This window comes from Carettochelys insculpta, chromosome 3 (assembly GCF_033958435.1).
Source record: "Carettochelys insculpta isolate YL-2023 chromosome 3, ASM3395843v1, whole genome shotgun sequence".
Classification (NCBI taxonomy): domain Eukaryota; kingdom Metazoa; phylum Chordata; order Testudines; family Carettochelyidae; genus Carettochelys; species Carettochelys insculpta.
The window spans coordinates 117,668,446-117,692,503 of NC_134139.1; the positions used below are offsets into that span (position 1 = coordinate 117,668,446).

General features: G+C 41.6%; 1 protein-coding gene across 5 annotated transcripts in view; it reads left to right on the forward strand.

Annotated features, from left to right (window-relative positions):
• Window positions 1-24,058, forward strand: part of CEP85L (centrosomal protein 85L) — a 235,356-nt gene that overhangs the window by 68,594 nt on the left and 142,704 nt on the right. The window contains exon 1 of one of the 5 annotated variants that reach the window (XM_074990678.1): window positions 338-473. The exons of the other annotated variants lie outside the window; for them this stretch is intronic. The gene's annotated coding sequence lies outside the window, so the exon portion shown is untranslated. Of the gene's footprint in view, window positions 1-337; window positions 474-24,058 lie in introns of those variants that run through there. 5 annotated transcript variants of the gene reach the window in all.

Here is a 24,058-nt window from a genome sequence, read left to right on the forward strand (position 1 = left end):
CCCATTTTCTCCAGCATGGCTTTTAGGATAAGATTATGCAGGTTGGGACTATCTTACTTTCTTCTGCAGGGCCTTTCTGTGGTTGGAATCCCAGGACTGCTGCAGCCCAAGAGAAGGGTAGTAGCAGCATGGGAGTCCGTGGGGCAGTGCAGAGGCCCTGATCTCTGCGTGCTGAGGGCCTAAGATCTTCAGGGTTTGATGCTGTAATGCCTAATTGCAAAAGGGACAGTCCTTTCCTACTCATTCCATTTCCCAACATGCTGATGGAAGAGGAGTTCTGAAAAGGAATCCTTTTCTTATTATGCTGTTCCTTTGGGTTTAGCTGTGAGAAGGGGTAATCTGGTCCTGTATTAAGAGACTTGGAGGTGACGACTGCTGTACAAAGAAGATTAAGAGAGATCCTGTTTGAAGAGGGACCCAAATGACACTTCCACCTTTGCCAGCTCTGAAAAATCCCAAATGGCTTCTGTGATGTGAGTTTTTTTTGGCTCCGTTCCCCAGCCTTCTCTTCCCCGTGTTATTTCTTCTCTCTCCCATCCCTTATTTTTCTCTTCTGTCTCATTCTAGTCCCTCTTATCCAGGCAAGAATATATTTTTGCAACTCTACTGTAAGCTTATAATCAGGAAAAGGCAACGAAAAGCAATACCTTAAATAGCTCAGTGCAGGTACAAGTTTTCCAGGTCACAGAGTGGCTAATAAGACTGTACTGTGCCTGAGTTTGTCATGAGAAGCAGTGTCAAGTGAAAGTCAGCATCAGAGACAAAGGTGTTTTTTCTATCTTTATTGTTCTTTTCTCTCCCCTTTTGTGCGGGTTATTGTCTTGTCTTCTAAAAAACTAAAATCCAACTGTAGCCCCACCACCTTCAGGTGATCTACTAATTTCTTCGCTCCCTCCTCAAATGATCATTTTTACTATCATCTAAAAAGCTGTTAGATAAGGGGGCATTTGAGTTCCTTTTTAAAAAACTTTCTGCAGATTAAGACATACAAAAAGGTTAATTAAAAGTCTTATAGAAGAATATTTGACGTTGCCCATCACTGATTTGCAGTCTAGGATAATGAGTGAGCTGCATGGCTGGCACTCATTCATCTCAGTGCTTTGATTGTAGGAGCCCTGTGCTCCCTTTTCTTGTAATCAGCACTGTTTGCTATCAGAACACACCTCATTTTACATGCCTTTGCTTTATGTGTGTGTCATTTTAGTAATACTGGTGGGAAAAAATCCATGTGTCTGCAAACCAGCGCTATCTGGCAACCCAGCATGTGGTCAGTGGTGAACAAAATGTCTCATGAGCCACATATGGAATGCTGATGGGCTGCATGCTGCCTGCAAGCCACAGGTTGCCCACCACTGTTTCAAACGCTTCAACTGTTTTTGCTGTTTCCTGTATTTATTATAAAGGTTAAAGTGATGTTACATGATGTTTGCCTTGGTACTAAGCAAGCTAAGGTCTCTGTATACCAAACCTTGTTTAGCACTGTTTGAGCATAAACACCTTTAAATTTTTGAGCATGTATATTCCATCTAAATGAATACACCTCCTTATTTTTCCAAATGTTTTATAAAATATGGAAGGATTTACGTAAAACAGATTGTTAAATAAATATATTTTAGAAAATAATTCAATAACGTGGATAATAGTTCTGCCATAGTGGGATTTTATGTGATTTTTTTTTCTTTAAATTTGCTTTTTCAGAACTTCTTCACTGATTCGTGGTTGCTCTAATACTGAAATAATGCTTAGTTATGCAACATTGAGGAAGGGTGTGACTAGGACCCTAGACAAGCTCTGCAGAAAATCAGTGTCAGTCTTGCTTGAGTAAAATATGTGGATAGAACTTATAAGGATTACAGGCTCATAACACCTAAACACACACGTTTGTCTTTCATCAACAGAAGTTGGTCCAACTACTACTACTTAACCCTTCTGCTTCATGTGGAGCATAGGTCATTTACAAGTCTCCTCCACTTCACTCTGTCCTAGGACCAAACTTCTAGCTGGCTCCAGGTGTACCCCAGATATTGTCCTTCAGTCTCAGTAGACCTTCTCCATGTTGTCCGAGGTCTTCCTCTTTTGTGTTTTCTTAGCAGGTTCCATGTGAGAAGTTGATGGACTGTACTGGATGATGGTTTTCTGAGAGAGAGGCCTAGCTAACCCCACTTTCTTCTCTTGATTTCAATGTCCAATGGTTCTTGTCCTCTTCTGTTCCAAAGCTCCTCATTTGTGACAAATTCTTGCTGTTTGATGTGAAGGATGTACCTCAGGCATTTGTTTATGAATGTCTGTAGCTTGTGATTTGAAGATTTTTTAGTAAACCAGGTTTCACATCCATACAAGATCACAATCTCCGCATTTTGTGTTGAAGATCCACAGTTTTGTCTTCACAGATATTATTTGTGAACTCCATATGGGACGGAGAGTCTTGAATGCAGCTGTGGCTTTCCCTGTCCTGGTATTGATATCTTATCTGTTCCTCCATCTATGCCCATAATACTCCTTGAGTAAGTAAATTGCTCCATATCTTCTAGGTCATTCTCTCCCAGTGTGATGGTGGTGGTGTTGGACTGGTTGATCCTCATTGTCTTGGTCTTTCCTTTGTTAATTCTCAGTTCAGTCAATGAGGCAGTTTTGTCTAGAGCTGTGACCTTTCCTTTCATGTTGGTGTGGAAGGAGGGTGACTTCAGCAAAATCAAAGTCCTCTAGCTGTTAGAAAAGTGTCTGCTGAATGCTTCGTTGATGGCCATCTGTTGTCTTGTTCATAATCCAGTCCACTGTGATCAAGAACAGGAAATGGCGACAGTGGGCACCCTTGTTGCACTCCCGACAGCATGCTGAAGGATTCTGTCAGGACACCATTGTGAACAACTTGGCTTGTTGAGGGTTCAGTGAACAATATTACCTGACTCCTTCTACCTCATATAATTCTCTGTGATCCATGAATTGGATTTCTGTTTCCTTATACACATATACAGGCATTGCAGAATATGGCCGTGTCTACACGAGCCCCAAACTTTGAAATGGCCACGCAAATGGCCATTTCGAAGTTTACTAATGAAACGCTGAAATGCATATTCAGTGCTTCATTAGCATGCTGATAAATTCCCATGAGCTAAATTCCCATGAGCTGATGGGAATAAGGGGACTTCGAAGTAGGCGGGGTCCTTTCGAAAAGGAACCCCGTCGGGACGAGATGCGCGGCGGCGAGGCGCGTCAATTTCGAAGTGCGGCGGCCGCCCGCATGCTAATGAAGCGCTGAATATGCATTTCAGCGCTTCATTAGTAAACTTCGAAATGGCCATTTGTGTGGCCATTTCAAAGTTTGGGGCTCGTGTAGATGTAGCCTATGAGTCAAGACCTAGGACCGGATATAGCACTTTTTTCTTTTGTTGATGGTTTCCCCATTTGATGGGGGTTGGGGGAGAAAGGGGATGAAAAAACAACTATAAAAACTTGATTTAAGGAATATTATCACTATAACCTTATCTCTGTATTTTTCACCTGCTGTTACACCTCTTATTTTCAGTTATAGCAATCACATCTCTAAATTTTTCACTTTGAATACTTCATACATTTGGTGATGCTTTATATACAGTCAGTTTCACTGTTTTCCTGTGTCACCCAGCTTGTTAGCTATTTGAAAAGCTGCATGACAGTGGAGAGGAAAACAGGAAAAATGTGGCTGTGAAATACAAGTGGGCAGAAGGACTGAGGGGATAGGTCATATGTGAAATTTACTTCCTTATAACTGACTAAATTTAAAGCTGACTGCATCTTTCAGGGACAAATTAGAGTATCTGAATCAATTTTGATAGGATTGCCAGGCCAGGTTTCCAGTTACAGACCCTCTGTTCTAGCCATCTGTCTTCAATGTGGGTGCTAGGGAAATAGCCCTTAGGGAACAGACTCTGCAGAAAAGATTTTTTTTGGTAAGTCAGCAAATCATTACAACTTCTAGTAATTCAGGGAGACTGGAATGCAAGATTATGACATCACTACTTCTGTAGCTACTAAAAATAATCTCCTCTTAATTTTAGAATTAAAAATACATTTTTTGCTGCCAAAAATATCCTTGGGTTTTTTGTGTTTTTGGGAAATAAAAGGTTTATTCAGAGCTATAGTAAATGCAATATTGTAGTATGTTATCTGATGCAAAGGATGACATTGAAGTCACAGCGTTTTTTAAAGCAGGTCTGTTCTGTATTCCTATTGTTTTAATTTCTTTAAAAGCTGGTAAACTCAGATTTAAATATGTATTTACATTATTTCAGGAGCATTTCTTTTGTTTTGGAATTGTAGAGCTTAAAGAGTGTCTCCAGTGTGTTTTGGTCTGAGAAACTACATTCAGATTGGGAGCAGAACATTTTTATGAGCCCTAAGGGGAAGAGACAATATCACTTAAAGTGTTGATGCTTCCCTGTAGCATTAGGAGCCTAATTATAGTGTTCTGCTGGTATGTGAAAACCAGGAAATGAAACTTTAATTGTTCAGGCTGAGCAGTGTGTAGAAGAAAATAAAGGTTCTTATGTGTTGAAAAGCTAATTAGACTTCAAATCTAGTCTGCCTTAATCATATTAGTAAAGATTTGTATTTACTATATTCACTCAGCATCCTCTTAACCTTTTTGCCAAGAAATGATGAGGAATATGGATTTGTGTCAGTGAACAAGTTCTTGTTCGCAAGTATTCTGTTTTTTTAAACAAAATCTATGAGGCCAAATTCTTAATAGTATTTCTACTAGCAGCAAGAGGAGAAAATTCCAGACGTGGGCGTCCTCTCACCTGTGAGCTGAATTGTTAAAGATATGGTGTCTTGTATTTTTTCTGGCTTTATTAAAACTCTAGTTATGTCTCCTGACTTTACATTATCACTAAGTCTCCATTGAAGATTTGGGTGAGCTTATTGGCAGGAATGGTTTTCTTTAGAGTTCATGTACTTCCTGAAACAAGCAGTGGAAATTAAGGATGGTCTTCTCATAAGCACTGTAGATTCTATAGAGGCCTTTGAAGATGATTCCTTGCATTTCTTTTGGTGTGTAAAGGAGATTGTTCTCCCGAAGAATTGCACAGAGGAAGAGGTTCTAGTGGGAGATGCATGCTGGAAATCAGCACCTCGAGTGTTGGCTCACATTCTTAGCTCCATGATGGGTTGGATAAGGGCGGGAGAGCTAGGAGAGAAGGTACTCTGGTTACCAAAACGTGAGATTTAAGGCAAGAAGACACATTCTATGGAGCCCCCTGTGGTTGGAGATGTCCCTACTTAGTAGCTGTCAGAGGTCATAGAACCCCAGCGTGAAGCCTTGCCAGGTTGTGTTTGTGTTGTTTTTTGCATATGTTTTCTTGTTGTTTGTGAGGAAAAGGTTCCTGAATAAAGGGACAGAAAACTATGTTAGGTGTGACTGTCTGTCCCCCGTGGGTCACTAGGGCCACTAGCATACAAGTCCGTACAACACAACTTCTCTCAAGTGGCATCTCGATGTGGATCAGTGTTTATATGTAGCAATTGTGTTAACATTTTAGAAACCAGGGTATTTTACCATGTTGACCGCATTCATTATTGTACATTCCATGACACAAGTCTTACGGTTAGGCATACACATTCACTGATGCTTCCAAAACAATAGTAGTGTAAGGAAGAGATTTTGAGTGTCGTTACAATGACCATGCCATGAGGGATATTAAGGAGCAAGTAATCTGGTAACAGAGTAACCACCAAAATTCCTGTTTGGTTACTTGGTTAATCACCCACCCATACCCTCACCGCTCTGCATTTAAAAGGCTGAGCTGGCAAGCAGGCTGGCTCAGCTTCTGTCCCCATCATGGGAATTGAGCTCTTCCCCCATGTCCCCTCCCCAGCTGAGTGACAGTGCGGGGCGGAACTGTGTGATCCTGGATCCTGGTGCAAGCAAGGATAGAGTCTGAGCCAGCCACTCCCTATTTATTTGCGGTAGGGAAGCTGCAAGTAATGGGTAGTACTAATTGATAAGCAGATGCTTATCTGTTAATTGTGTAACCAGATACTCTATTACATTCCTATTTGCCACATCAGAATTCAAACATGATACGTGTTCATGCCTGTTAGAAGTGATCTGAAGATGGGATTTATGACACTTTTTTTTTCTTTGGAGACAGTTAGTTACTGATTTTAAGAGGTGTAAAATAGGATTGCCGTTTACCTACGGTAACGAATAATGTGAGCTGTTTTTATCAACCCATGGTGCTGCCTAAGTCTCCCTTGCTGAGAACTTACTGCCACCATTCTATTCTCACAACATGTTCTTTCAAAACTAGAACCCTTAAAACTCGGAACTGGGAGTCTGCCAGATATGCAGACATTCTGGTTTGGCGAGAGTAGCTGGGGGAGGCAGAGGCAGAGGTCAGTTACCGCCCCCCCAAAAAAAAAAGTTCTGCTCCTCCTGTCCCCCAGTGCCAGCTCCCCTCAACCACTGCACCTTTACCTGTTGATGGGGACAGCAGGAGCAGCTGGTGGGGCTTAAGAAGAGGGGAAGTCTGAGATGCTGAACGTTAAAAAGATAGACAAACAGGAAACAACACTCCCCACCACCACTTGGACATTTGCTCATTGGATGAAAAAATTGTGGAACCAAATGAATGGAAGCAATAGCTTATGCAAGTTCTGTTCTGATTATTAGCTTTTTCATACAGAATAGAAGTAACTTTGTGGGAATTAGTATGTAGACTTGGTTGAGAGCTATGACTGAAGTTCTGTGCCTATTATTTTTAAATGCTTTTTTAGTATTGTCATTGTCAGGCCTGCTGATGAGGGAGTGGGGTTGGGGGGACACGTAACAACTGTTCCAGGACCTGCTGATTCACAAGGGCCTGGGGCTCCCAGCTGTCACTGCTGCTATTGTGGCAGTGGTGGTGACCAGAGCTCCGAGCCCTTAAAATTGCTGCTGGAGCCTTGAGGCTGTCTGGGGGGTCAGGGTGGGTGTGGAGGAGGAGCCTGCTGTGGTCTGGGCTCCTTCTGACTGAGGCCCTGACCATCCTGGGCACACAAAGCTACCAACCACCACCCACACAGATTTGCCGATGGGCATGGCAATTCTGTTGGCCCTCCTGGCCACTGTATTTATACCCTATTCCCACTTGGCATGTAATTTCAGAAAGAGGAACTACACAAAAATGAGAAATCAACAGAAATTAAAAGGTACAGTGCCAGAAGTAAAATCCCTGAGAGCTGAATGGAAACTTTTCAATGGCACCATAATAGAGACCTACATTAAAAAAACATAGTAGGAGTACCAAAAAAGTGCCACAGTGGCTTAACAACCAGGTAGGAGAAGCAGTGAGAGATAAAAAGGCATAATTTAAAAAGTGGAAGTTAAATCCCAATGAGAAAAATAGAAAGGAACATAAACACTATCAAATTAATTGTAAAAACATAATAAGAAAAGTCAAAAAGGAATATGAAAAACAGCAAGCCAAAAAGTCAAAAAGCAATCGCAAGATATTTTTTATGTACATCAGAAGTAGGAAGCTTGCTAAACAACCAGTGGGGCCACTGGACAATTAAGACGCTAAAGGAGCACTGAACGTTGAAAAGACCACTGCGGAGGAAGTGAATGTATTGTTTGCTTCAGTTTTCATGGCGGAGGATATTAGGGAGATTCTCAAACCTGAGCCATTCTTTTTAGGTGATAAATCTGAGGAATTGTCACAGATTGAGGGTCTTTAGAGGAGGCTTTAGAACAAATTTATAAAATAAACAGTAATAAGTCACCAGGACCAGATGACATTCACACAAGAGTTCTGAAAGAAATCAGATGTGAAATTGTGGAACTATTAACTGTGATTTGTAATTTAACCTTTCAATCAGTCCCCATACCTAGTGGCTGGAAGATAATTAATGTGACACCACTATTAAAAAAGGGCTTTACAGGTAATCCTGGCAATTGTAGACTGTTAAATCTAACATCAGTACTGGGTAAATTACTTGAAATGATAGTGAAGAATAAAATTGTCAGATACATAGATTGGCATAATTTGTTGGGGAAAAGTAAGCAGGTGTCTGCAAAAGGAGATCATGCCTTACTAATCTACTAGAATTCTTTGAGAGGATCAATAAGCCTGTGGACCAAGGGGGAATCCAGTAGATATTTTTTTACATAGATTTTCAGACAGCCTCTGACAAGGTCTCTCATTAGAGGCTCTTAAGTAAAGTAAGTTGATGTGGGATAAGAGGAGAGGTCATTTCATGGAGTGATAACTTGTTAAAAGTCAGAAAACAAAGGGTAGGAATAACTGGTCAGTTTTCAGAATGGAGAGTAGTAACTAGTGGTGTCTCTGAAGGGTCAATATTGGGATCAATCCTGTTCAGCCTATTTTGTAAATGGTCTGAAGAAGAGGGTAAACAGTGAGGTGGCAAAGTTACTGATGATACTAAACTGCTCAAGATAGTTAAATCCAAAGCATACAATGAACAGCTTCAAAAAGATTTCACAAAACTAAGAGATTGGCCAGCAAAATGGCAAATGAAATTTAATGTGCATAAATGTAGAGTAATGCACATCGGGGGAAAAAAATCCCAACTATACATGCAAAATGATGGAGACTTATTTAGCTACAACCATTCAAGAGCGATACCTAGGAGATGTTGTAGACGGTTCTCTGGAAACATCCACTCAATGTGCAGCAGCAGTCAAAAAGAAAACAATATTAGTAGTCATTAAAAAAGGGATAGAGAGTAAGACAGATATTTTATTGCCTCCATATAAATCCATGGTATACCCACATCTTGACTAATGCATACATGTGGTCACCTCATCTCAAGAAAGATATCTTGGCAGTGGAAAAGGAACCATATGAAGAGAGATTAAAAAGACTAGGACTTTTCAGTGTAGAAAAGAGGAGACTAAGGGGGATATGATAGTTGTCTATAAAATCATGACAGTTCAGGAGAAAGTGAATAAGGAGAAGTTACTTACTTGTTCCCATAATATACGAACTAGGAGTCACCAAAGAAAGTTAATGGATAGCAGGTTTAAAACTAATAAAAGGAAGGTTTTTTTTTTTGTTTCCTTCATGCAGCACATGGTAGGCCTATGGAACCAGATAAAGTTATGGAGTTTAGGTCCAGCAATAGTTATTAGCCAGAATGGGAAGGAATGGTGTCCTTAGACTTTGTCAGAGGATGGAAACGTATGACAGGAGAGCGACCACTGGATGACTACCTGTTTCGTTAATTCCCTCTGGTACATCTTGCTTTGGCCACTGTCGGAAGACAGGATATAGGGCTAGATGGACCTTTGGTTTGACCCAGAATTGCCATTCTTTTGCTCTTATGTGCCAAAAAGCTTTTATAGGCTCAATCCACATGTTTTAAAGAAAATTTCTGCTCTGCAATTGAAGTATAATAAGTGAAGTAACTCTGTGTGTGTGTGTGTGTGTGTGAGAGAGAGAGAGAGAGAGAGAAAGTGTAATGGAAAAGTTTGCTGTGACGATTGCAGGTGTGTCAGCTGCAGTAATGTAAATCTGCACTTTAGAAACCAGCCCCACAGACACAGCTTCTTACTTTTATTGGGGAGGTAGAAGGAAGCCCTACACTGCAGAAATCTGCATTTGAATGCATACCTGCTCAGTTGTAATCTTCTTCATGAAAAGTGCAAACTAAGAGCATACTTGTTGAGACTTCAGTCATATTTTTTCGTAAATATATTTGAACAGCCAGGCTAAATATATTTAACCATAAATATGAACGCTAGGACAGATCTCCATCAGTTAATAACCAGATATTTAATCTTCCATTTTCCCCTTTGTTGATAACTGTGCCACATTGCTGTTTGCTACTGCCGTATCTACTTCCTGGATTGAGACCAAACAGAGCATCAGAATATTTAATTTGTAATGAGCAGTCCATTCAAAGGCAGCGATGGACATAAGAGAGAACCTAGTAGCAATATTTAATAGTAGTCTTTTTTTTTTTTTTGTTAAAGGACAAGATTTCATTTTCTAAACCTATACATTTTTCAGTTTCCTGTGACTGTTACATTACAAACTAATGGTGACTTCCTATTTCCCAGTGCAGTCTGAGCAAACAGGTCTTGTGCGCGGGGTGAAGAATGAATGGCGGCATGGAAACTGTGGACTAAATGCTGCTTGCATCCCACATGGTTTTAGTCCGTGAATCTTTAAAATTCTGCCATCTGTTGGGTGTGCCCACCCCGCCCCCCCTGCTGGTGTAAATGTAGCCATGCCTCTCAGCTGTGGAGGGACCCGCTAGTTTGCCTTCACAGAGACAATGAAGAAACTTGCACTGGTGCCTCTTGAACATACATAGATTATGAAATAAGAACTTCTCTGGCACCATTTCTCTCCACACATGAAGTTATGTGAGAATACTAGTGTGTAATGACAGTGGAGTTTTGAGAAATAACAGGAATGCATATAAAGAATTACAGTGATTTATAATCTTCAGAGTGATTCTGATCCAAAAATCTGCCAGAATACTTTCTTCTACTGAAAAGCTTACATTAAGGTTGGGCCTACACTTACAAAAAACTTCGAAATGGCCATGCTAATGGCCAAATCGAAGAATACTAACGAGGTGCTGAAGTGACTATTCAGCGCCTCATTAGCATGCAGCCGGCTACGGCACTTCAAAAGTGCTGCGGTTCACTCACCTGCAGCTCGTCTACACAGGGGTCCTTTTCGAAAGGACCCTGCCAACATTGAAATCCCCTTATTCCTAACAGCTGAATCGGGATTTTGATGTTGGCAGGATCCTTTTGAAAAGGACCCCGTGTAGACGAGCCGAGGGCGCGCGAACTGCGGCACTTTTGAAGTGCCGTGGCTGCCGGCGTGCTAATGAGGCACTGAATAGTCATTTCAGCGCCTCATTAGTATTCTTTGATTTGGCCATTAGCATGGCAATTTCGAAGTTTTTTGTAAGTGTAGACGTAGCCTAAGAGAGCTAAAATACGAGGATTGGAAACTAAACCCAGTGCAGTTCTACCCATAAGCCATCAAGCTCTTCCTGTGCTATGACTATTGCAGTATTGACATATTTCATGGGATACTGAAAGTGCTGTTACTGTTCTGCATCTTAACAAAAAGTTCTTTCATTTAATATTTACACTAGGAAGAATTCTCTGCTGCTAGAAAACTGGGCACAAGCTAAAAACACATTATCACCAAGGGCCTTGTGGGGGGGCGGGGCGGGAAAGTTATTGTGTATATATGTGCCTGAAATGTTGACTCAAACTTCTCCAAAACTGAAGAATAGAAAAATGGTCCTGCTATAAGAACCCCTGGAGGGGAGAGGAATAGAGATGCCACTTCAAGTACATGTCCCTAAATTTGTGTTTTTATTTCAACTTTTCAAACTTACAGCTATAGTCATTTTGGTGCAAGCTGAAGTATTGGTTCTAATACAGTCTGTCATTGTGAAAGTGTAAGGAAAACTCCTCATCCTCCCCTTTCTGTGAGTGCATGCTTAAACATTACTGCATTCTTTGAGGTTATGCCAAATAGCCCTATATGACCTGGTTTGAGCAGCAACAGTTGGTGGTTGGGTTGAAAACATGGTTGAATTAAGCTTGTTGCTTGAAACTTGTTGTTTTCTAAATCTTTTGCAAGCTATCAGACAATATCAGAAGTACAAACACTAGTGAAAATACAGAGCAAAATTCTTGAGGCATTCTGTTTCCTTGTGACAGAAGAACATTCAGTGAAATGTTCCAGGAACTGCTCTGGTGATGGAAGAAGGATTCATTTCTTCTTCCAAAGTCAATCAAAATTTACCTAGTTTAAATAGAAGATATTTGTGATGAATTTTGAGAATTTTATTGAATAGGAATAAAATTATGGTTAACATATATATGCTTTCAAAAGAGAGGACACCCCTGAGACGGGGTGTATCTGTATCAGAATCTACCGACTCACCATTATATTAATGCATCATAGTATATATAATATATTAATACAAGGTGAGTTGGTAGATACAGGTACACTCCCTCTCAGGAGTGTCCTTTAAAAAAAAAAAAAGGATCAAATATGGTAATCTTAGGAATAATGGAACAATTTTATAGATACAAGATAAGTCTGAATACTCTCCAAGTTCAAAGCCCATTGGTAACAGGTTTTAAAGCCTTTATTATGTGTCAGAATTTTCAAAAATACATACATTGAAAAAAGAATTTTAAACTTTTAAATTTTGAATTTTAAATTTTGGATTGCAAGGCAACCGTTCTTATTTGGTATTATGTCGGGGGGTTTATGCCTTCATGTAATGAGCTATGGATACAACCTCTGCTTCTCTGGGGCTACGTCTACACTAGCCCCAAACTTCGAAATGGCCATGCAAATGGCCATTTTGATGTTTACTAATGAAGCGCTGAAATGCATATTCAGCACTTGATTAGCATGCGTGCAGCCGCGGCGCTTCGAAATTGACAGGGCTCCTTTTCGAAAGGACCCCAGCTACTTCAGAGTCCCTTTATTCCCATGAGCAGATGGGAATAAGGGGACTTCGAAGTAGCCGGGGTCCTTTTGAAAGGGAGCCCCGTCGGGACAAGCCGCGTGGTGGCGAGCCGCGTCAATTTCGAAGTGCTGCGGCCACCCGCATGCTAATGAAGCGCTGAATATGCATTTCAGTGCTTCATTAGTAAACTTCAAAATGGCCATTTGCGTGGCCATTTCGAAGTTTGGGGCTAGTGTAGACATGGCCTGGGTGTGTAATATGTTGAACAATAATGGCTAGAACTTGGCAATTTAGTATGGAAAGCACTAGGTTGTTCTTCTGAAATCTCAGTTATACTCAACCTACACTGCTTGTGTTTTGCTCTTTGTTTTTAAGATATAACTTAAAGTAATATTTATTCGCCTTTCTGTTTGCAGGCCTTTTGAGTCCAATATTCTGCTCTCACTCTGAGCCAAGCACACCTAGGGAGAACAGAATATTAAAGCTGAAATGAACCATGTGGACAGGAAAACAGAATCTTGCCCTTAGAGAGGGAGAGTCAGTCTTCTCATTACTCTGAAATCCATAAATGTACCCCAACTTCCACACTTCGACAAATCTCCTGTAGTTACTTGACCCTCTGGAAGCTCCATAGCAGTTTATTGGTTTATTTTAAGGCCCTCTCTTGAAATGTAAGTGATCAAAATCTTTTAATGTACTTTCTTGTTTCTTCTCTATTTGGAAATTACAAAATGTAATGTGAAAGCAGAAAAAATACTCCATAAGATATGTTTCTATTGAGATTTTATTGTGTTGTGCTTTTGTTGGAATAATATTGTATGCTTTTATCCAGAAGATTTATGTATAATAGTTTGATTATGACAAGTATTTTTGAAAGATGCTAGACATAGCTTTTTTCAGAGAGTACAAACATTATTTCACAATTTTTCTGTACAAAAATGTGGTGATTCATAACTTTGAGTGATCGCCTTTCTCAAATATTTTAGTTGTGCAAATTAGAAAAATAACATGGGATAGTTAACCAGGAAACTCATTCCTGATTTAGCTATTTTGTGGTCATAGTAGGTAGTTGAGACATTAATATTAAAAACAAACAAACAAAAAATCAACCCCAATTTTATGGGAAGAATAAATGACCATTTTAGGGGGGAATAATGATGTGAGGGAGGAAGCTACATGAATAATGTATTTGACTTCCTGTGTGATAGTTTTGTCTCCCCTTGTGATTATTTATTACTATGTTGAACAATAATGGCTGGAACTTGGCAATTTAGTATGGAAGGCACTAGGATTTCTTTCTGAAATCTCAGTTATAATCACTGAGGTCTTAGGAGAAATGAATTTTGTTTTGTAATTAAAACTGTGATCATAAAGCAGTTCACTGACTTATCATACCCCTGGCAAGACTTCAGTTTCTGTTGCAGAAATCATACTCGGGGCCAGTTCTGCTCCTGTTGAATCAGCAGGAGCTTTGATGGTCACTTGAAAGACATAAGATGACTGAGCCTTAATCTTGGCTCACAGATTGCTTCCTGTTAGCTTAGTGAACATTCAGTACTCCTGTGAAGCGCAGATAGTCTTTTTGGTTTTTGTTTTTTTCCCCTGGCATGAGTGGACATGAGGAAATGTGAAGTATATCTGCTGACAGCTGTCTTTTGTTTGTTGATTTTACAGATCCTAAGTCCTTATATTTTATCGTCTTCCTCCTTATTCCATGCATACCCTTCAAGATATTTTTTTCCCCAGCAGCTCATACTTCCCCCCAGCCTCCCTTGTGCTTGAATAGACGGGACTTAAAGATGTTGCTGCCCAGGAAAGCTTGTAGACCTGATGGAACAGGTGTACAAGTGTCATAGGGTTGCCAGATGTTCAACTTTCAACTGTAATGTCCAGTTGAATAGGGACTCTGATGGCTCTGGTCAGCACCGTTGACTGAGCCATTAAAAGACTAGCTGGTAGCGTAGTGGGGCAGTTCAGCTCCCTACCAGGCTCTCTGCTGCTCCCAGAAGTGACCAACATGGCTCTCTGGCTCCTAGGCTGGTAGGTGGATGTGGGGTTCTGCATGCTACCCCTGTCCCAAGCTCTAGATCCCCTTGGCTGGGAACTGTGGCCAGTGGGGGCTGCGGGGGTGGTGCCTGTGGGTAAGGGAAGGGCCCAGAGCCCCAGCCTGCCTTTTTGCATAAAAGCCGGAGGGACATGCCTACTGCTTCTTGAGTTAACAGCCACTCAGAGCCTATACCCTGAACCAACAACCCAGCTCGCTGCTCCAGCCCTGAGCCCCCTCCTGAACCGAAACACCCTCTCAGAGCCTGCACTGCATGCCCCTCTGCCAACACAGAGCTGCCGCTCACATGCTGAACCCCCCTTCTGGCCACACAATGGAGCCCGGCACTGCAACCTGGAGTCTGCACCCCTTCCTGCACCCCTGCCCAGCTTGGTGAAAATGAGTGAGTTTGGGTGGGGGAGAGGGAGTGATGGAGTAAGCAGGGGGTGTAGCTTCAGAGGTGGGGCAAAAGTATTTGGTGTTTTGCAGTTAGGAAGTTGGCAATGATGACAAGGGGTCACCGAGATTCTTCTTTCCTCCTATTTCCCACTGCATCTTCATGCCCCTAGCAAGAGCACATTCCTGTCCAGAAGCACAGGCTCTTCTTCTGTTCGACCACCCTTCCATCAAGCCAGAACTACCTAAAAAGGAGCAGGGCAGAATGAAAGTGGAGTTCTGGCCCTGAGTCCTCCTGCGTTAGGCAGCAGAGTTGACAGGACATGGGGTGCCTCTCTGAGATATGTGTTGGACTGGGCACGAAGCATCAAGGAGGAGGGTAATTCACTCATACTTCTTTGAGTCCTTGTTGGAGGTCAACCTATGTGTGCCTTATGTGTTCCATGCCTGAAATACCACAGGCTGGGTCCATTATCTCAAATGAAAACATCTAGCAGATTGGCATATAGGCATAAGTTGCTTCTAAATATGTCTTAGGTGCATACTTCTAAACTGCTTTATCCAAAATAATTAGCATAGTTTCTGTCAACATGTGAGACGGATGGGGAACTTTTATGATTATTTACCCAAGAATTTACTTTTGGTGTTTCTTACCAAAATTATACATGACTCAACAGTCTAGCGTTATCTCCTGCGCCTAATTTCCAGATTGCAAGAGAGCTGGCCAGAGCACAAATTTTATTTAATGGCTCTTGCTTTGTAGAACAAATACACTTACTTGCATTTGGGCTGCCATTGCTAAAACAGAGCACAATTTATTATTGTTGATATGGGCCCCTGAACCAAAAGACTAAACATCCTGTGTATGTTTCGTGAATTACGTGAGACGTGGTTAGACTAATAATGGTACTTCCTTTTACACTAGTCTTAGCCCATCTCTCTCAGAGGCTAAAAATAGTGTCTACTTTCATATACAGAACCCTTCTTGTGGAGTGACTTTAAAATTATGACTGCTTTCAATTTGGAGGAAGATTTACATATTTCTTATTTTGTTGTAGGACTACCTTAGAGATCCCAGTCAGAATTGTCATCTTATGCTAGATGCTGTACATGCATGCAGAGATCCTTTAAATTTTTTAATTGGGTGAAAAAGGCATTTTAAAGTAAGGTTACTCTGAAGATCATCACTGTAAAAGTGTTTCCTTCTTAAGAAATAGATCCGCTTCCTGCATTTAGTCAGTGCTGTCTGCTGTTAGTGTCAAAAAGGGGTTTACTCTGGTTAAGAATGCAGAACGAGCACAATGGTTGAGAATTGGATTCTGTTCCTTCTTGTGCATCATCTATAGAATTATTTAGTGGATCTGTCATTGGAAATTAATTACAATTCCACAACCATTTTCTCATCTGTTTTGCAGTGGTATAAATGAAGACCTGCTTTGACCATCAGATTATTTTATTGTTAAAGATGAATATGAAGAAAATATGGATGTTAATGGTTAACTGGTATGCCTCATCCTAAATGGGTGAGGCTTTCAGGTTATGCGTAGCTGGTAGAGGCTTGAGCAGCGCCTTGCCCAGTAAGGGCATGGGGTTGCTCCAGGCCCTCAAGTCTGCTGCAGGTGGGGTGGGGTAGAGGTGGGAGAGTGTGCTCTGGTGCAGCCAGAGCAGCCTCCCTCTGTGATGACACAGTGGGGAAAAGAGATTTTCTTTATCCAATTTGACTTTATGATACACTCATACCTCAATAAATGAGTACTTTTACTTACGAGTACTCACTAAGACAAGGGACACATATACTTACCTTTGCTCACTAGACAAGTGAGCCTTATCCCCCTCTCCACAGCCCCAACCTGCCTCAGCCTGAACACCCGCCAGCTCCGCTTCTCCAACCCACTGCAGCCTGACACCCCCACCCCCTTGCTGGCTCTGTGGCTGCAACCTGCCACAGCCTGACCCCACTCCCCAATCAGCCTGCAGACCCAACCTGCTGCAGCCTTAACCCCCACCCATCTACCCCATGGACCTAACCTGCAGCAGCCTGAACTCCCCCCGCCCACCCCATGGACCCAACCCACCACCAGGTTTTAACCCTCCCTCCCGCTCGTGGCCCCAAACTGCCCCCAGCTTTTAACTCTCTCCAACCCAAGGTTCACTTACCTTTCAAAAGCAGCACCACCTGCTGCCACTCTTTTGCCAAATTAGGAGCACTTGGAACCAATCAGAGACTTTTACATGTATTTTAATGGGAATTAAGTGTCCCTCTTACGAGTTTTCGCCTACGTGCAGAAAGTTGGGAACCAATTGCGCTCGTATAGCGAGAGATGAGTGTACTGGCAATAAAAAAAAATTATGTGTAAACTGAGCCCATTTGACTGAAAAGTGATAGCATGCCCATGTCAGTGACATGAATACGTACAAAACAGGTTTATTTCTGAATTCCAAAGGAGAACTCTGAGACAGATTTGATTGTTTTTATTTTTTTAAATTAACATTAAATACTTGGTTTCAGTGGTGTATAAGGGTGAGAGGGAAATTTCAGCAGCAATTCTAAAAGCATCAGCTATTACTGGCCCTTAATAAGTAGTGTGTGTGCGCATGTGTGCTACAGGAGAGGTCTTATAGTATGAAAACTACTTCTGTTCTAAGGTGCACGAAGCTCTGGAAAGGAAAGTTGTGGGAGTTGAACTTTAATGGGCAATTAAAAATAACTTGTGAACGTGATCAGTCATTAGACTCAAAGAGGTGGCAGGCATAGTTATAAGTGACACAGAAAGCGGTGTTAGTTCTGTGGCCCACAGTTGAGAATCAGAAGGCAATGCACTCAGGGCCAGAGCTGCCAATGGTACCTGTTTATGCAAAAGAGTGCTGGGTTTAGAGCTTGTGCCCTGGTGAACAGTGTTCCAGTGAGAATCCAGCACCTGGCCACCCAGCAGCCTCTTTGCTTTCTGCTCCGCTCTTCCAGAGACGGTCCTGGTGCACCTGGCCAGACTGTCACAACCGCAACAAAGACTTAAGATGCTGATGGTTATTTCTTGTGGAGGAGAGAGCTGGTGGTACTACCAGTGGTTGTTGCACTGGAGGAGAGGGAAGACAGCTCTGGATGCTGCTTTTATAGGTGGGAAGATGGAAGTGAGAAGCAGAGAGGCTAGCTGCATGTATATGTGGAGCAGACTGGGAGGCTGTGAATGCTTCAGAAGTACCAGGGGAGCAGATGGGGAGGCAGCAGAGGACCCCGGGAAGAGTTAGTGGACGAAGATTGACGGGAGGGTACAGAGGAACTTACGGAAATGCCTAAATAGTAGAGGTTGGAGATCCTAAATCCGGCATTCTCTGGTCTGGCAACATCCCTTGTCGTGGGGTGGGGGGGGCACGCGGGGCTGGCTTCAGCCCCCTGCAGGGCTGGAGCTGCTTTACTCTGCATGGCTGGGGCGAAGCCAGCTTTTCCCTGCAGTCCTGCAGGGCTAGGGACAGCTGTGCAGGGCTGGAACTATGTCCCCAGTGTGGGCCAGAGACCTCTTCCCCTGGAAGCCCCAGGGTAGAAGGTAGGGGGCCGGGGGCCAGGGGCCAGCAACCTTCCCTGGTCTGGCAAATTCTCTTGTCTGGGACTGGTCAGGGAGGTAGAACATGTACAAGCTTTATGTTCAAACTGCCTCAACTTGATAGAGCAGGGGGGCCAAATCAGAGTGGAATAGATGAATTGCTTCATCCTTGCAAGGTATGTAAATTGCAAACTGTACAATTTTTTCCAGTGTGTGGGAGGAGTATAGGAGTGAGACCTATTAACACTGGATGGACACAAAAGCCTTCCTTTCTATAGAGACCTACTTAGGTTTTCAATGATAGAACTATCTTTTGGAAAGGCAATTGCATGCACTGGGTGTTTGCATACTGATTTACTGCCAGTATACTCCACATATTCTGAATACCTAGCTTTTTTGACTTATCTCTGGCAAAATGGTTGATATGGTGACAACTGTATCAAGTGGTCAGGTCATACAAGCTGATGGATTTTTATGCAGATCCTTCAAAACTGGACCTAGCATTTGATTCTAATTCTAGCCTTGAGTTGGTTGTTCCGTCAAATAAATGCTGCTGTACATAGTATTCTTTAGCTTGTTTCTTCTGTTCAAGAAAAAAAAATGTGTTTACTGTAAGAACTAAATTAGAAAGACACACATGTTACAGCGTATTGAATTCAGGCTTAAATCCAGGTTGTAATCAGCAAAACTTTGCTAAGATCCATATTTCTGGATCTAGAGTGCTAGTGTAGCTTGCAGCAGGGGGTCAGCACAGCCCACAGGTGAGGAGCAAGGTGGCTTTTGTCGTGCTGGGAGGACTCTCTGAGCAGAAGGGTTGGGGCCTTGTGGGGACGACACAGAGCAGGGGCAGAGACTTGGGAGTCTAGTTACCAGCTATGAGGAGGGTGGCAACCATTGTTACTTTTTCAAACAAAGCAAAGTGTATATCAATCCCCCTGATTTATCCAAACCTCTGTATTTCCTCACTAGGTAAAGGCTTAACCGCAGAGACTTGCAGGGAGACTCTGCAGCCTCCTGGATAGAACAGTAGCTCTAAGGAGGAGAGCTGGTTATGTTGCCTTCACTTGGGAGCATAGATCCATAAATAGGCCCCATTCCTTCGGTGAGTGTTAGAGGCAGACTTGCAGAAAGCCCAGTTTTAACTGGTTTGACTCCATGCAGGCAGAGAGATTAGTTTACTTAGCATTCGCCACAGGATCAGGGCCATGATATTGATCCATGTGACCAAAACATTGTAAAATAGGTTCATAAAGCTGGATAGTTCCTAGTAGGCACCTGGAGAGGGACAGCTGTGCAGGCTTGTGTGACCTGTGACACCTTTCGTCTTAAAGTTGCCTGCCTTTTAATGCACTGTTGAGGGCCACTTTCATGCAAAGGAAGCACCTTACTTTACTAATGTTATTCAAGATAGAAATTTAGATCGTGTGTGATTTGTGTTTTTATTTTAAAAATACAAGAAAAATAAATCCTTTTGACATAAACACAGAAAGTATAAAAATGGAATTACACAAAACAGTCAGACGTGTGCATTTAATCTCATTAGGGATATTAAAACTATTTTGGAAATAAATGACAAGATGTTTATTACTGGATCTGAAAAGTAATTGTTTAATTTTATCACAGAAGTCATAGGTTGCAGATTACTAACTACGTTTGGATTTCTTCTGCTTTTGGTTTAATCTGAAACTATACTGGAGACTTGAATGTTCTCAGGAAAGGAGTAACAGTATTGCTTGAAAACTAAGGGGATGAGCTTGGGAAAATCTTTCATTACTTCTCAATTTGAAAGTAATGATTTTTGGACCTATCCTGAGCTCCTGCATGACAGAGGGGAGTTGAGAGTAAAACTTGCATGATCAGATTCCCGGTTACTTTAAAAGGTAAATTGATAGCCTCCTTGTAAGTAATGGTCATCAGTTACCTAAAACCCATTCTCCAGCCATGCATTATTTATACCTTATACTGTATGTCAGTATTTCTGCATTCACTGATTTAAAAATGGGCTCTCCAAAGAAGGTGTCTGTGAAAGGCGGACATATAAATAGTGGTAGTTTTTTAAAGTGCTTTTACACAAATGCTAGGAGTCTGTCTAATAAGATGGGTGAACTGGAGTACCTCTTATCAAAGGAGGAAGTTGACATAATAGGCATCACAGAAACATGGTGGAATGAGGACAATCAGTGGTACACGATCATACCGGGATATAAATTATATCAGAAAGAGAGAACAGGTCGTGCAGGTGGCGGAGTGGTACTATATGTGAAGGATAATATAGAATCAAATGAAGCAAAAATCCTGAAGGAATCAAAATGTTCCATAGAATCATTATGGATAACAATTCATTCCTCTAATATGAATATGGCATTAGGAATATATTACCGACCACCTAACCAGGACAGTGATAGTGATGCTGAAATGTTAAGGGAGATTAGAGAGGTTATCAAAATAAAAAACACAGTAATAATAGGAGATTTCAATTATCCCCATATTGACTGGGTATATGTCACCTCAGGACGGGATTCGGAGTTTAAATTTCTTGATGCCTTAAATGACTGCTTCTTGGAGCAGCTAGTACAGGAACCCACAAGGGGAGAGTCAATTCTCGATCTAGTCCTGACTGGAACACAGGATCTGGTCCAAGAGGTAACTGTTACTGGACCGCTTGGAAATAGTGACCACAATATAATAACTTTTAATATTCCTGTGTTGGGAAGAACACTGCAACGGTCAAACACTCCAGCATTTAATTTCAAAAAGGGGAATTACACTAAAATGAGGAAGCTGGTTAAACAGAAACTAAAAGGTAGAGTAACTAAACTAAAATCCCTGGAAGCTGCATGGAAACTGTTTAAAGACACCATACTAGAGGCCCAACTTCAATGTATACCCCAAATAAAAAAACACAGTAAGAGACCTAACAAAGAACCACCATGGCTTAACAGCCATGTTAAAAAGGCAGTGAGAGAGAAAAGGGCAGCTTTTAAAAAGTGGAAGTCAAATCCTAGTGAGGAAAATAGAAAGGAACACAAACACTCCCAAATTAAGTGTCATAATGTAGTAAGAAAAGCCAAAAAAAGATTTTGAGGAACAGCTAGCCAAAAATTCAAAAAATGATAGTAAAATGTTTTTTAAATACATTAGAAGCAGGAAGCCTGCTAAAAAAGCAGTGGGGCCCTTGGACAATAAAGATATAAAAGGAGCGATCAAGGAAGACAGTGCCATTGCGGAGCGATTAAATGATTTCTTTGCTTCAGTCTTCACGGCTGAGGATGTTACAGAGGTTCCTAAATCTGAGCCAGCCTTTTTAGGTGACAAATCTGAGGAACTCTCTGAGATTGAAGTGACATTAGAGGAGGTTTTGGAGTTAATTGATAAGCTGAATAGTAACAAGTCTCCAGGACCAGACGGTATTCACCCAAGGGGTCTGAAAGAACTCAAATGTGAAATTGCGGAGTTAACAACAGTGGTTTGTAACCTATCTTTTAAATCCGCTTCGGTACCCAATGACTGGAAGACGGCCAATATAATGCCAATATTTAAAAAAGGCTCTAGAGGAGACCCTGGCAATTATAGACCGATAAGTCTAACATCAGTACCAGGCAAATTAGTAGAAACACTAGTAAAGAATAAAATTGCAAGGCACGTAGAAGAGCACAAATTGTTGGGCAAAAGTCAGCATGGTTTCTGCAGAGGGAAGTCGTGTCTAACTAATCTATTAGAATTCTTTGAAGGGGTTAATAAACATGCGGACAAGGGGCACCCAGTGGACATAATATACCTAGATTTCCAGAAAGCCTTTGACACGGTCCCACACCAAAGGCTTTTATGTAAATTAGGCGGTCATGGGATAGGAGGAAAGATCCTTTCATGGATCGGGAATTGGTTAAAAGACACAAAACAAAGGGTTGGAATAAATGGTAAATTTTCACAATGGAGGGGGGTAACTAGTGGTGTTCCCCAGGGGTCAGTCCTGGACCGATCCTGTTCAACTTGTTCATCAATGATCTAGAAAATGAGGTAAGCAGTGAGGTGGCAAAGTTTGCAGATAACACCAAGTTGTTCAGGACAGTGAAAACCAAAAGGGATTGTGAAGAACTACAAAAAGATTTCAGCAAATCGAGTGATTGGGCAGCAAAATGGCAAATGAAATTTAATGTGGGTAAGTGTAAGGTAATGCATGTTGGAAAAAATAACCCAAATTACACGTAGAACATGATGGGGTCAAATTTAGCTATGACAGATCAGGAAAGGGATCTTGGAGTTATAGTGGATAGTTCTCTGAAGACATCCACGCAGTGTGCAGCGGCAGTTAGTAAAGCAAATAGGATGTTAGGAATTATTAAAAAAGGGATAGATAATAAGACAAAAGATATCATACTTCCCCTATATAAAACTATGGTACACCCACATCTTGAGTACTGCGTGCAGATGTGGTCTCCTCACCTCAAAAAAGATATATTGTCATTAGAAAAGGTTCAGAAAAGGGCGACTAAGATGATTGGGGTTTGGAACGGGTCCCATATGGGGAGAGGCTAGAGAGACTGGGACTTTTCAGTCTGGAAAAGAGGCGTTTGTGGGGCGATATGATAGAGGTACATAAAATCATGAATGGTGTGGAGAAAGTGAATATAGAAAAATTATTTACCTTTTTCCATAATACAAGAACTAGGAGACACCAAATGAAATTGATGGGTAGTAGGTTCAAAACTAATAAAAGGAAATTTTTCTTCACACAGCACACAGTCAACCTGTGGAACTGCTTGCTGGAGGAGGCTGTGAAGGCCAGGACTCTATTAGGGTTTAAAAAAGAGCTTGATAAATTTTTGCAGGTTAGATCCATAAATGGCTGTTAGCCAGGGTTAAAGTATGGTGCCCTAGCCTTCAGTACAAGGGCAGGAGATGGATGGCAGGAGATAAATCACTTGATCATTGTCTTCTGTTCTCCTTCTCTGGGGCACCTGGCATTGGCCACTGTCGGCAGACAGGATACTGGGCTGGATGGACCTTTGGTCTGACCCAGTATGGCCATTCTTATGTTCTTAAGGCCACTGACAGGGCTGGAAGAAAATGTAATACCTTACTACGGATTGAAATTCCCAGGAAACGAGAAAGATGTTGAAACTGAAGAAAAGACCAGAGCATGCAGCCTGGTCACACACTAGGTGTGGGAGGTGTCTTCCCTGACTGCACGCCTTATAGATTTCTGATTTGGAGACTGCAGGCCTTTAAGATTCTTTATAGATGACTGCAATTAGAGGAAAAACAGACTGACTAGAAATTTAAAGAAAAAAATTCTTTGTAGCCTAACCTCCTTATTTTGTTTTCGTCTGGAGTTCAGAAAAGAAGCTTTAATTTTTGTGCAACGCTTTCTTGGCAACAGTTAAAAGTGGTACACAGAATGGTACCAAGACATGCTTACTCTTTTGTAAAGATAAACATACTGGCTGTTAAATAGAAGGCAGAACACAGGAAAGCTCTTTGTGAGCAGGTATGCTACTTACTGCATGACAAAAATATAATACTAATTATTAAAAAGGTATAGAATCTTGGACTGGCCCTCTGGTCTTGATGTAGTGCCCTGCACTCACTGATCCCCGCAGATCTGCTCTTAGTTTTCTGTTCTGGTCTCTGTCCATAG